Consider the following 14,191-nt stretch of genomic DNA (forward strand, 5'->3'; position numbering starts at 1 on the left):
ACCAAACCAATGTATTTCTTAAATGTGTTTGTTTGATGTGTCATGCCTCCCTAAAATGTACAAAACCAAGCTGTGTCCGACCACCTTGGGCACATGTCCTCAGGACCTTCTGAGGGCTGTGTCACCGGATGTGGTCATTCATATTTGGCTCAGAATCAATCTCTTCAAATATTTTACAGAGTTTGACTCTTTTTCTTGACACATAACTGCCCAAGGGGTTCACCTTGTCTGCTGCGTAGACAGAGCCGATTCATCAAGACCGGGGGAATTGTAATAGAGAAAGAGTGATTCACGCAAAGCCGGCTGTGCAGGAGACTGGAGTTTTATTATTACTTAAATCAGTCTCCCTGAGCATTCAGGGAGCAGAGTTTTTAAGGATAACTTGGTGGGTGGGAGAAGCCAGTGAGCCAGGAATGCTGATTGGTCAGGGATGAAATCAGAGGGTGTTGAAACAGTCTTCTTGTCCTGAGTCATTTCCTGAGTGGGGGCCACAAGATCAGATGAGCCAGTTAATTGATCTGGGTGGTGCCAACTGATCCATCAAGTGCAGGGTCTGCAAAATATCTCAAGCACTGATCTTAGGAGCAGTTTATGGAGGGTCAGAATCTTGTAGCCTGCAGCTGCATGACTCCTAAACCATAATTTCTAATATTGTGGCTAATGTTGGTCTAATCCCCAGGCAAGAAGGAAGTCTGCTTTGGGAAAGGGCTGTTACTGTCTTTGCTTAAACTGTAAATTACAAACTAAGTTTCTCCTTTAGTTAGTTCAGCTTATGCCCAGGAATGAACAAGGACAGCTTGGAGGATGGAAGCAAGATGGAGTCTGTGAAATGAGATCTCTTCCACTGTCTCAGTCATATTTTGCAAAGGCAATTTCAGACACGGTCAAATATTTCCCATTTTCCTTCTTAACAGATAGGGTTGCTAGATTTAAAAATACAGATGCCCAGTTAAATCTGAATTTCAGATAAACAATGAATGACTTTTGAGTATAAAGCATGTCCCATGTAATATGTAGCATTATTTAACTCAAAAGTTATTAGCCATTTATCTGAAATTCAAATTTAACTGGACATCCTGTATTTAATCTGGCAACCCAATTTTCAGGCCTGTGCTAGAACTCTATTTCTTAATCTCCTTCTAGTTCAGATATTAACTAACTAATCGATTCCTCAATGTCCAGTCTTACAGAAGAGTTCTTGTTAACCTTGTACCCTGGACTGGAGGAGCTCAGGTTCCATCTGCTACTCTGTTTCATCCAACGATGAGACTGGAAGTTGCATTGTTTTGTGCCTTAGGTTTTCTCACCTGGGTTTTAGGCCAGTTACTTCTTGACATCATAATTAGATCCTAAAATTGAATTGCTCAATAATAGATACACGCAAAATCTGGAGCCCAGCAGTGAAACAAAATGTAAAACAATTTACAGGGCCTGACATTGGGCTTTGAAGCAAATGTTAGGAAATGATCTCCCCCTAAGTGTTCAAGAAATGGGAGTAGATTCACCTTTCAGAAGATATTTAGTTCAGTAATGGGAAGGGTTCTAGAAACAGCAGGGTATTGTTATGACAGAGGCACATAAATTGGTGAAATTAAGTGAGCAAATGCGCTTAACACAGAACCTTTGTTCTCCAAAAGTAGGTTATCACTGCTTGTCAATGAGTTTTGTGAAAAGAGTTCCTTCCGTTTTCTCAGTATGTGTGCTGTTGATTTCTTTTTATTGTCTGTGCTTTCTCTATATATATTTAGAGATTAAAAAAGTGAGTCATGACACGTTAGGTTGACTTAGACCCACTGCGGATTCTCTGGTGTGGTTCCTTTTATTCTCTCTCTGAATTTGGGTGGAGGCTGGAATCAGAGGAAAGGTACAGTGGGAGGGGCAGGCAGAGATGAGGCTGGCTTGGGCCATGGTACTTCAAATCAGACCCCTGGCCGAGTGTCACAATCTGCTGCAGGGCACCACGTCGGACAGCACGCATTCAAAGTTGAATGCCACCTCAAAGTTGAATGCCACTGGCATTCTCAGATGCGCTGCCTGCCCATCAGCACTGTGCCCGTGCCTGATGCAGTTTGGCTCTGCAGACCTTCTCACGTCAATCTTCATCTAAATTAGAAGGAGAAGAGATATTCAGCTTCGGATTTCTGCCAGGCTTTAATTAATCCTCTAGACACAGGCAGGATCTGTCTCACTTGTTCCTTTTCTTCCCCAGCAAAATGACACTTAAGGAAGAAGGTACCTCTGAACACGCTGCTACATCCCTGACAAACTTTCATAAATATGCCCAGCTGTTTCCCCAATCTCCGCTCTCTGTGTCGCCTGCAAATCACTGATTAATTTGCACACAGCTGCTACAGATTCTAGAAAGACAAGCTCCTGAGAAACATTCAGTGTTGCTGGTATTAAGCCTCTAATTTCCCTAAGTGAAAAGTTTCTAAAGCTGTTCAAATTGTCTAAGGAAGCTGCAAAGCCTGGGCGGCTGGGCTTCCTCTCTGCTTGTCTGACAGACTCACTGTCTTGCTGAAAAATCCACTCAACTATCCTATGTCTGTTCTCCAAAATCTAGGAGCTATCAAGCCACAGTCTGGCACTTTCTATTGAAGCCTGTTTTGAAAACCTATTTGTGAAAGGCACAAAAAAGGAGACAGTGTATTGTCATGGATAGGACCTTGAATTGTAGTCAAAGAAACTGAAGGTACAATCCCTTCTTTTCTGCCTAGCTTGGCCTCAGGCCCTGTACTTACTGTAATAATTGAGCCTACCTCAAAAGGCTCTCGGTTATTTAATGAGTTAATATATTCAACAGGAAAATCTTAAAGCGTTTTCATTGCCTTTTCCTCATTCACCGCCTAAGGGAAATTTGGGATCCTTTTGCCTGCTCCCGTTGTGCAAATCAGGATAAGGGGATGAGAAGGCAATTTGGAAAAATCGGAAGACCATCTGGAATTCCCTTGGAAAGGGCAGATATCTACTCCTGGAAGAGAATTATAACTGCAGAGAGATGAGAGGAAGAGGGAGGATAGGAGAATGGACTGAATATTTGAGAAAGCACTTGGGAACCTGGGAAGAGAGGAAGGGGGTGAGGGATCACGTCTCCTGTGCTCTGCCACTTGGGACAGAGCAAGAAGAGGAAAGATAAAGGAAGGAATACATGTGGCTGTGAGTTATTAATAAACTTACTGGAGTTTTTCAATTCTTTTTTGATGTCGGAGCCACTGAAACATTTTGGACATGGAAATGATGTGGCCATAGCTTTGTTTTATGGTGATTACAAGGCAGGATGCAATATTCCCTGGGGAAGGAGAGCCTAGGAGAAGATAGACCATCATAAAAATAGACTAGAGAGGAGATAAGGACTTAGTGACTGGGTATTCGGTGGCACAGCCGGCAATCACTGAGATGAGCAGATGGCGTTAGAATTGGGTCCTTCCTCTAATGATTCTACTAATTACAGATACTTTTCCCGTTCCTCCCTGCTGACCACATTCTTCTCATTCCTGAAGGTCCAATTCAGATTCTTACCCTCCTTGAAGTCTCTCCACCATTCTGAACAGCATCATTTCTGAAGTTCAGATTTCTGAATCAAAGCCTGTTCCTCTATCTTCATATCCATACACCATTATTGGATTATTTCCTGGCCCAGGTCCATTTTTCAATTAGATTGCAAACTCCTCGAAGACAGTTAATCTATAGCTCTCTCTCTCTTTTATCCTTGGTGCCAAGCACACTGCTAAAAACAAATAATAACTATTAGATTGAACTGAGTTGAGTTTCAGGGTGCACCTTGCAGGATGACTGGTAAGAAAAAACTACTAGGGAAGGGTAAAAAGGAAAGAAGTATTAGAAACATGGGCAATGGATATAGATGATCCTTGAATATTCCATGACAATGAAACTCGCCTTGTAGTATCTTTGAAGAATTTAGAAAAATCAGCTTAATATAACATAAATATATATGGTGAGTCACAATCTCTGCTAAGCTAAGAACTGACCATTCCTGGAAGCATATAAAGAAATGAACGAGTCACTGTTTTGATACACCCAATGTGTGAGTTGCTCCTTCTTTAATGGAAGCCTGTCCAAAGAGACTTTAATTTATTAATACAGATGGTTTGGATGGTTATATATTTATTGAATTTCGCTAATCTCGTTTCTTCGAAAATCCTGAAATGATTCCTTGAGAAGCCATTATCTTAGTTTAAATAAGATTTTTGTTGTTGTTGCTTAATTTCATGAATTGAATCAAGGAAACAGAGTCCCTAAATACAGAAATCAAAACCTCTCCACCTTCTGAGAGCACAAAAGGTGAAGTCTATGCTTGACAGTGATCAGGGAGAAATGTAGGGGAGGGGAAATGTGTACCAGAAAATAAAGAGCAAGTTTGGCAACTTTCAAGATATTTGGTTTGTCTGTATTTTTACAGAGAACTTTAAGAAGCAGAGAAGTTGAAAGGTGAGGTCGGTGGCTGGAAAATCTTAATTTTCCCAGTTTCACATGAATAAACCGAGATCCAGGAAGGTGACATCATTTGAAAATAACCAGTTAAATAATGCTGGTTTGGTCATTGGGGGAATCTGGCTTTAAAATATTTATCATATAAAAGCTTGTAAGATCTATGCATGAAGGGAGTGTCTACTCCTATAAAAAAGGAATTATTTACTTAACAGAAGTTAAGTTTCTTTCCCAAAGTTTCTTTATAAACCACGCCAGCCAGTGCACTTAAATTCAGATTTGATTTTTAAATATTTGATTTACCCATTATTTTTTTCAAGAATTCTTCGATTTTATAAAAACATATTGAAACTCAGGCAAAGGTAGGCCAGTTCAGTTTCAACTTGAATTAGAAATGACCACAGTGTCTAAAAAGGCACTATTTCCTCCAGATCAGCTTGTATTTAACTTTGTTTCTTTACAGAGTGGATCTTTTTTTTTTTTTTTTTAACTTTGTGTGACTTTCCAGTAAAGATAGATATTTTTAGGTGTGATTCAGCTTTAGCTTCTATTTTCTTATCTGCCTAAGATGCAGTTGTTCAAAACCAATTTACTTGGCTAATTCTTTCCTCTGTCATCATTGTAATTATTTCCCATAGGCTTTGGCCAAACAATTCTTTCTCCATCATGTGGTTTCAGCTCAGCTGAAAGTTTGTGTCCACAAAGTCAGTTACCATGGTAACAGCTGGGCTGTTACCAGCTCGATATTAAGTCTTTGCTGCAAGGAAAGGAAAAGGGAAATGAGTGGGGGTGGAGAGAAATAAGTGGCCATTTCTACATATCTGTTTTTAAGTAATTTATCTCATCCCTGTTAGTTAATTCTTTTGCACGATTCTCTCCTTTTAAGGACCTTGAGTTCCAGTATATTCATCATCTTGTGCACATTTATAATTTAATTGATATTTATTGAGAAGGAACCATAAGGTGTGGTCTAGCAGAAGCTCAGTAATTCTTTCATTTGTATGTGCACTTTATAAATACAGATTGAGCGCCTGCCCTGTGCTAGGCCAGGTTTTAGGATCTGGACTCAGCAGTGAGAAAGTCAGATCAGTTGGTGGCTCTCCCAGAGCCTACATTCTAATGGAAGAGTCAGGCAGTGAAAAGTGAATGCATCAGTAAGATGGATTCAGATAATGACATGTTATATGAAGAAGATAAAGTAGAGCGCTGTGTTAGAGCAAAGGGAAATGTTTGAAAGGGCACTTGGGGAAAGCTTGAAGAGTGGATATTGGAGCTGTTTCCTCAATGATGAGAAGCAGAGGAGCATGTGAACACCACAGGGAAAGGTTTTCAAGGTCGAGGGAACAGAACGTGTGAAGGAACTGAGGCATGAAATTGCTTGAAAATATTTAACAACTAAAAATGGCCGAGTCTGGAGAGTAGGAAGCAGGGGAACAAAGAGCCAGAGAGGAGGTCTCAGATGCAAGCAGGAGTCCAATGACTGGTGGCAACAACCAGAGCCAACTTCATACGTGTATGACCTGTGAAGTCATACAGGGCCTCCAAATCAGAAGGGTACTGCCTCTGGTTTAATACTCTGCTGTGGCTATCTTGAAATTCTTAATAATTTTATTTTTGAACTTGTGTTTTGCCAAATGATATCTGATGGGACAACAGAGCATGCATGTGGGCAGAGGAGATATGCACAGTGTGTCTGTCTGTTGTTGTCACCCCATTCGTATATAGAGCTCTTGATGCCTCATCAATGCAGAATTCTGGTGGCCCCACCATGTGTGGAGTTTAGCAAGACTTAAAGAAGTACAAAGTAATTGTGCTGTATTAATGACTCTATAATCAGAGGCACTGTTGCCCTAGATTCTCCATGCACTCCTTTGGAACCAGAACTGGTCTTGAATAGAGAAAAAAGGCAATGGCATTCTAGAAAACACTAAGGACAAAGGCACTCTATCATATTCTTTCTCACTCATGTTTCTTCCCTCTATTAGTCAACCACTTGTGATGAAAGTGATGACATCAATGAAAGGAATAACTCATAGTTCATTTTCCTTTCAGTCCTTCCTTATTTGTCAGTAAGCCAAAGGCAGAGAGTGTTGCATCTACAAGTGAAATAAAAATATTTAAGTTGTGCACTTATCCTGTTTAAATGAAATGTATATACATGTATGAATTCTCAAATACAGAAATCTATCTGATTTCACATAGAAATTAAATGTACTTATATTTGCATTTAAAACTGGCATTGCATAATATAAAGATACATGGTAAAATTCATGTTAATAATTTAAATTTTTTATTTTTCTTTACTGGGAATAACATTAAGTAGCAAGTAAAAATGACCATAAAATATAGAGGGTGAGAGGGTGGAAGAAAAGAAAAGGTATTATATTTTAGTGCACTTAAGAACACTGTTTCCTGTTTTGTTTGAACAAGGTGCTCTGAATTTTAATTTTTCAGTGGATTTCACAAACTTTATGGCCATCCCTGGTAATAAGTCACAGGCAACAGATATTTCACAAAAGAACTCAGGATAAGTTACTTAGCATTTCTGAGCTTTCATTTCCTCGGGGAGAGAAGAATACTTGATGAATAAGGTTGTCATGAAGATAATTTCAAAAGATACGGTACATCCCTCACTGAACAGAGTCCTTTATGTTTGGCAGATATTCAATAAATAGTAGATGTGGTACTTGCAAATGCACCCTACAAAATAGGTTCTGTGTGGACATACTTTATCTTGAGGTTATAGAGATGGGAAAGGCTCTTCAGGTGTAACAATCTTTATATCTGCATAGAGAAACTCTTGCTTTAAAAAACTTGAAAGATAGCATGTGACAATAAATCTGTAATGGCTAATTTTATATGTCAACTTGTTTTATATGTCAACTTGACTGAGCTAAAGGATGCCAAGATAGCTGGTAAAACATTATTTCTGGGTGTGTTTGTGAGAGTGGTTCCCAGAAGAGATTAGCATTTGAATTGGTAGATGAGTAAAAAGATCACCCTCTCCAATGTGGATGGGTATCATCCAAACCACTGAGGAACCCAATAGAACAAAGCAAACAAACAAGCAAAACAAATGAGGAAGGGCAAATTTGCTCTTTGTTCTTGAGCTAGGACATCCATCTTCTCCTGCCCTCAGACACTGGGGCTCCTGGTTCTTGGGTGGCTGGACTCTGGGACTTAGACCAGTAACCACTCCTCTCACTGCGTCACCTCCACCCTGATTTTCAGGTCTTTGGATTCCATAATAAATCTCTCTCTCTCTCTCTCTCTCTGTGTGTGTGTATATATATATATATATATATATATACACACACACACAAAAAAATATACACACATATATGCACACACACGTGTGTATATAGATGATACATATCTATTTATCTATATATATGTGTGTACATGATAGATAGATATAAACAGAACCAATGGTGTGTGTGTGTGTGTGTGTGTGTGTGTGTGTGTGTGTGTATGTATATATAGTGGAAGGGCCTTTCCCATCTCTGTAACCTTAAGAAACATAATTTGTTGGGCCAGGCACGGTGGCTTATGCCTGTAGTCCCAGCACTTTGGGAGGCCGAGGTGGGTGGATCACAAGGTCAGGAGATCGAGATCATCCTGGCCAACATGGTGAAATCCCGTCTCCACTAAAAATAAAAAAAATTAGCCGGGTGTGGTGGCGGGCACCTGTAGTCCCAGCTACTTGGGAGGCTGGGGCAGGACAATGGCATGAACCCAGGAGGTGGAGCTTGCAGTGAGCTGAGATTATGCCACTGCATAAACTAAGATAATGGCTGGGTGACAGCCTGGGTGACAGAGAGAGACTGTCTCAAAAAAAAAAAGATAAATTATATCCACACATAACCTCCTGTTTTGTAGGGTACATTTACAAGTGCCATATCCACTATACACACACATACACACACACACACACACAACCATTGGTTCTGTTTCTCTGGTGAACCCTGATGAATATAGTATCCTATCATACCTTGGCTTCAGGAAGCATTTGATAAATTATCTCCTGCTCGTTTGTGGAAAAAGGAGAAAGCAGGCTAATTTTGCTTTCAGTAATTCTGAAAGATTTGTGTTAGTTTACTGACTTTACTAGGAGAGTTTGATGTATAGATTATGGTAGCTTGGAGAGTGAGTTCTAGTGACACAACAGAAAACTCTGTTGTTGACTCTGGCTTATATAATATTTTAATTCAGCAGCTTCCTTGAACATATGTCAGGCATTATTACCAAATATGTGACTGAAGCAATGTTAGATGGAAGAGCTAAAAGTTTAGGAATGGATGATCAAAGTTATTTTGATAAGCTGGAATAATGAAACAAATCTGTTGAGCTGAAATTTGATGTGGTTAAAAGTTAGTTAAAAGTAAAATCATAGGATGGCATGTCATAAGATTATAAGAGGTTCTCGTGTCAAAGAACTAAGGGTCAGAATTGGCTATAAGCCATTCATTCAGCATGGTTTCCTTAACATATAAGTGCCAATCACCAGGCTGGTTGCTATCCAGAATATGGAAGTGCTAGAAACTGGAAATACAGTGTGAACATGGCAGAGACAACATGGCCCAGCCATGTGAAGTGACCTGGGGAAGGGCAAGAAGTGTTGATGTCAGCCCAACATGTGAACTTTGTTCATGGGATATTTTGTTTGAATCCAGAGATTACAGACTTACACATAGTCCTGTTGAATAGTGTGATTTATGTCTAGTTCTAGGAAATACTATCACAACATCCATCCAGAAGAGAAGCGATATGGATAAAACATTAAAAATTCTGCCACGTGAGGAATGAATGGATTAATTGAGCATTTCTCATGGTTATTGCTGTTATAATTGATAAAAGATTATGATATAAAAACCAAAAAAGAATCTCTGAGTCAGCCAGTTTTCTCTGTTTAGCCTGGAAAAAGCACTTGGGAAATACCCAATTGCTATCTTTAAATATTTAACAGACTTTTATGTGAAATATAAAATTAGGCTTTCTTTTTGTTGAATCTTACTTAGAATTAAAACAAATGAGCAGATGTTAGAGAAAAAAGGGTTTTAGGTCAATGTACAAAAAGTCTTTCTGCTAAGAGTTGATCTTCCCATCAATGGAATTGTCCTTTTTGGGCCTGAATGACCACTTTCCAGGTGTGATACCAAATTAAAATTGAACCATATAGCTTCTACGGTTCTTTCTTACACTAAGAATGTTATGGAATTTAATTCAACAATCATGATGGCCCCTTGGCCAATATATGTGACAGCCACGTTACAATGCAAGTCAGAATTTATGCAAGCACTCAGAAAATATTTTGCTTTCAATGAACATATGTTTTACGTGACTGACCAAAAATATTTAACCAAGAAAAGTTATCCCAAAGACATTCAGTTTGAGTTAAATGTTGAATAAGGCACGGACTTTAGTTCCAGAAATATATGAACAAAATGATAGAACAGAAAAATGTTGTATATGAGATTCTTATAAAAATCAGCAGAAATTTAACTTTACTAGTATCTTGGAAGTATATCCTTAGTTGTTTGCTGCAAAGTGAGCTTTAGGTAAAGTTAAGCCCATTTTAAGCAGTTGTTTCCGTATAATGTGTTGGGTATATTGAGGAGACACAGAAGGGTCAGGAATTGTGGAAATGGCTTTGTGGAACTTGTCCTCCAGAGCAACCACGTGTTTATCTCATGCTCACCCCTGTCTGAGTGGTTCTTTATATATGGGTCACACTTCTTGGCACCATATGAAACTGGCATCTGGGCCACAGCTAATCAGAATGAGGACAAGTACACTGGGTGACCAGAGTAGGCAGGGGTCACATTTTTGCAAGTGTGAATATGAAATATGGAAAGGAATCAGCCAACAGTAGGACATGGTAGAAGCCAAGACACACAGAGGGATGGCAGAGAACAGAATACACGAGGTAGCAGAGTAATGGCATGCAGATAGTGAGAGTAAAGAGAAAACCAACAGAGCAAAGCAGGCACAGCTGAGGCAGAGAGGGACAATAAGTAGGTCATGACCACAATATCAAAGTTTCAGACACTGAAACAATTGGACGCTAGGGAGACAAGATAACAACATAGGCATTGAAGGTCCACCCAAGTATCAACTTCTCTGCTAAATAGTGAAACTCGTAAAAAAAATAAGAGAGGGACAAGATCACATGGACTTGGCAGGGAGAGAGGGCTCCCTGGAAAAGGTAATATGGTTTGGCTCTGTGTCCCTACCCAAATCTGATGTTGAATTGTAATCTCCAATGTTGGGGGAGGGATCTAGCAGGAGGTAATTAGATCATGGGGGCAGATATCCCCCTTGCTGTTCTCATGATAGTGAGTGAGTTCTCATGAGATCTGGTTGTTTAAAAGTGTGTATCACTTCTCTCTCCACTCTCTCCCTCTCTCCAGCTGCCATGTGAAGCTGTGCTTGCTTTCCCTTCACCCTTTTGCCATGATTTTAAGTTTCCTGAGGCCTCCCCAGCCTGCCTCCTGTACAGCCTGTGGAACCATGAGTCAATTAAATTTCTTTTATTTATGCATTACCCAGTCTCAGCCAGTGCTTTATAGTAGTGTGAAAACAGACTAATACCGACAATTGGTACCATCAGAGTAGGGCACTGCTATAAAGATAACCTGAAAATGTGGACGTGACTTTGGAACTGGGTAACAGGTAGAAGTTGGAAAAGTTTGGAGAACTTAGAAGAAGACAGGAAGATATGGGAAAGTTTGGAACTTCCTAGAGACTTGTTGAATAATTTTGACCAAAATGCTGATAGTGATATGGACAATAAAGTCCAGGCTGTGGTCATCTTAGATGGAGATAAGAAACTTACTGGGAACTGAATTAAAAGTCACTCTTGTTATGCCTTAGCAAAGAGACTGGTGACATTTTGCCCCTGGCCTAGAGATCTGTGGAACTTTGAACTTGAGAGAAATGATTTGGGGTATCTGGTGGAAGAAATTTATAAGCAGCAAAACATTCAAGAAATGACCTGAGTGATTTTGAAGATGTTCAGTCATATGCATTCACAAAGAGATGATATGAAACTGCGACTTTTATTTAAAAGAGGAGTAGAACATAAAAGTTTGGAAAATTTACAGCTTGACCATGTGGTATAAAAGAAAACCTTGTTTTCTGGGGAGGAATTCAGGCTGGCTGCAGATATTTGCATAAGTAATGAGGTCCTGAATGTTAGCAGCCAAGACAATGGGGAACATGTCTTAGGGTATGTCAGAGATCTTCATGGTAGCCCCTCTCATCAGAGTCTTGGCGGCCTGGGAGAAAAAAATTGTTTCCTGGGACAGGATCAGGGTCCTGGTACTCTGTGCAGCCCCAGGACGTGGTGCCCTGCATCTCAGCCACTCTAGCTCCTGCCATGGCTAAAAGGGGCCAAGATACAGCTCAGGCCATTGCTTCAGAGGGTGAAAGTCCCAAGCCTTAGAGGCTTCCGTGTGATGTTGGCCCTGTGGGTGCACAGAATAGAAGAGTTGAGCTTTGGGAGCCTCCACATATATTTCAGAGGATGTATAGAAATGCCTGGATGCCCAGGCAGAAGTCTGCTGCGGGGTGGGGCCCTCATAGAGAATCTCTGCTAGGCCAGTGCAAAAGGAAAATGTGGGGTTGGAGCCCCCACACAGAGTCTCCACCAGGGCACTCCCTAGTGGAGCTGTGAGAAGAGGGCCATTGCCCTCCAGACACCAGAATGGTATATCCACTGACAGCTTAAATCATGTGCTTGGAAAAGCTACAGCTCATGAAAGTAGCTGTGGGAGCTGTACCCTGCAGAGTCACAGTGATGGAGCTGTGTGGGAGCCCATTTGAGATATGGAGTCAAAGGAGATTTTGGAGCTTTAAGATTTAATAACTGCCTGGCTAGGTTGTAGACTTGCATGCAGCCTGTATCCCCTTCGTTTTGGTCAATTTCTCCCATTCAGAATGGGAAAATTTACCCAATGCCTGTATCTCTGTTGTATCTACGAAGTAACTAACTTGCTTTTGATTTTACAGGCTCACAGGCAGGAGGGACTTGCCTTGTCTCAAGTGAGACTTTGGACTTGGACTTTTGAGTTAATGCTGGAATGAGTTAAGACTTCAGGGTACTGTTGGGGAGACATGATTCTGTTTTGAAATGTGAGAAGGACCAGAGATTTCAAGGGACCAGGAGCAGAATAATATGGTTTGGTTCTGTGTCTTCACTGAAATCTCATGTTGAATTGTAATCTCCAATGTTGGGTGAGAGACCTGCTGGGAGGTTATTGGATCACAGGGGTGGATTTCCCTCTTGTTCTCATGATAGTGAGTTCTCACAAGAACTGGTTGTTTAAAAGTTTGTAGCACTTCCCACTTTGCTCTCTCTCTCTTGCTGTCACGTGAAGATGTTCTTGCTTCCCTTTCACCATTTTAACATAATTGTAAGTTTCCTGAGGCTCCCCCAGCCATGTTTCCTGTATTGCCTGTGTAACTGTGTGCCAATTAAGTATCTTTTCTTTATAAATTACACAGTCTTAGGCAGTTCTTTATAGCAGTATGAAAATGGACTAATACAAGAGGCAAAGTTTAAGGCGATATGGATAGAATTTGAATTGCCAAGGATGCTGTCAGTGGAAAATGAGAATGGGAAGGCTTATTTGTGGGGACACAAAGACCAATGTTTTTAAGAGATTATACCTGGGAAAAATGGAAGTGTTTCTTGCCAAGTGAGGGCAGAGAAGACTCATTTCACAGAACCCATTTCTTGCTTTAAAAATGTCAAAATGTCCTTCTTGGGATGCTTTCTTGTATAACAGCTTATTCTACAGAAGATAAAGTTCCTGCTGGAGAGGGAGCATCAACGTTGAACCTCTCTTGCTTACTCTCTCATCCTCAAGATCTTTTCCACAGACACACTGAACTCCAAGCTTTTACATTCACCTTTACTGTGACAGGGCATTGGGCTTGTACTGATGGTTTAATACTCTCTCCTGACAAAATGTAAATTGTGGGAGTGATGTGGGGACTGTGGACAACTGACCATGAGAGTAGGGTAGAGGGCTTCTAATCATTTTCTTTTCTTTGTTTTTTTCTTTTTTTTTTTTTGAGACAGAGTTGTGCTCTGTCAATCAGGCTAGAGTGCAGTGGCACGATCTTGGTTCATTGCAACCTCCATCTCCCAGGTTCAAGCAATTCTCCTGCCTCAGCCTCCTGAGTAGCTGGGTGCACACCACCATGCCCAGCTAATTTTTGTATTTTTGGTAGAGATGGGCTTTCATCATTTTGGCCAGGCTGGTCTTGAACTCCTGACCTTGTGATCTGCCCACCTCAGCCTCCCAAAGTGCTGGGATTACAGACATGAGCCACCGTGCCTGGCCTCTACTCATTTCCTATAAATAATTGAACTTTTTTTTCAGCTGGTAATGATTTTCTGTCTTCCTTGGCAAAGCCTGAACTTGAACCAAGAAGCAAATTGTTCTTTCTCCACAGGTTGTCTGACTAAAAAACAATGGGGTCAATAATGGACACAGGTGGTTACAGGAAGAAAGCATGGTTTTTCTTTTGCCACTGATGAGTTTTAAATAAATCTGTTTCCTAGGGTTTAAATTAAGAATCCATCACAGTACAGTGAGAGGTATAAACAGAGCTCCCTCTCTACTCCCTGCTGAGGGTCAGAGAAAGCTGTTTCTGTGTTTGTTCTGAATAGAAAAATTTAGCTGAGGGTCAAAATGATAGGACAAAACTTCAGTAAATGCACATAACACAAAGC

The sequence above is a fragment of the Nomascus leucogenys genome, chromosome 22a, assembly GCF_006542625.1.
Source record: "Nomascus leucogenys isolate Asia chromosome 22a, Asia_NLE_v1, whole genome shotgun sequence".
Lineage (NCBI taxonomy): Eukaryota > Metazoa > Chordata > Mammalia > Primates > Hylobatidae > Nomascus > Nomascus leucogenys.